Here is a 1,037-nt window from a genome sequence, read left to right on the forward strand (position 1 = left end):
CACCACCTTTAGTAAGCTGGAGAACTGGCTCTGGGGACATGAGAGCAGCAGCTCTTTTGAAAGTGGGCCCTGCACCTTTCCCAGGCACCATAGAGTTATTCCTGGTTTCTTGAAGGCAGGAGAGCCAGTTCCGAGGTCAGAGAGTGAGAGAGCTGGCCCTGGCCCCTGTCAGCAGCAGCATTGGGTGAGCTAGCCAGGACAGTGCTGGAGAGCTTACCCTAGTGGTGTGGGTGCTAGAGAGCTAACACAATGACTAACTCAGCTACCACTCAGGCACAGGACTCTGAATCGGCCCAGCCCAACATCTACCCCATCTATGAGTTGCTGGAGAGTGTGAAGAGGCCAGTCCTACAGATCCAATCCTGCAGGTTCTCCATGACACAAGGCAACAACAGGATGTCCAAAGGAGTCCTGGTAAAGATCCAATATTGACAGTGTAGCAGAAGCCAGAGTCCTCAAACCAGATCAATTAATTATTCATTGAAAAAAATTGCATGTAAAGACATGTGGACAAAAGAGTATACTGTAGGACACTATGACGTGCTACAGCTTCTGTCATGAGATTTGCTGCTGTTGCTGCTGTTGTATTTGTTTGTTGGTTCTTTTTATTTTCTTGGGAGGGGAGTTCCGGGGCAGAAGACCAATAGAAGGGACTGGGAGATGAGGGAATTGCTAAGTATGATCTAAAATTCACAAACAATCAATAAAAAACTATTGTAAAGGTGCAGAAGAGAACAAATAATAGTCTCGGTCAAATTAAGACCTTTTGCTGGCAACTCTTTACTCCAAGACCTAAATTAAAAGGACTCTATAAAGTGTTGAAAATTTTAATTAGTATTATGATAAACTGATGATACAACATCAAAAACTGGAAGAAAAAGAGTGCTCATTGTTGGCCTAATACAGCTGTCACCCATCTGCTGCTTGGCTCCAAGCAGCTAGTCATGACTTTTGAGAAAGTGATCGATTATTTTGTGGCCCAAACCATTTCAATTTTCGAAAGAAATGCCCAAACATTTTGAGACATGGAATTGAAT

Source organism: Rattus norvegicus, chromosome 11 (genome assembly GCF_021556685.1).
Source record: "Rattus norvegicus strain SHRSP/BbbUtx chromosome 11, alternate assembly SHRSP_T2T, whole genome shotgun sequence".
Classification (NCBI taxonomy): domain Eukaryota; kingdom Metazoa; phylum Chordata; class Mammalia; order Rodentia; family Muridae; genus Rattus; species Rattus norvegicus.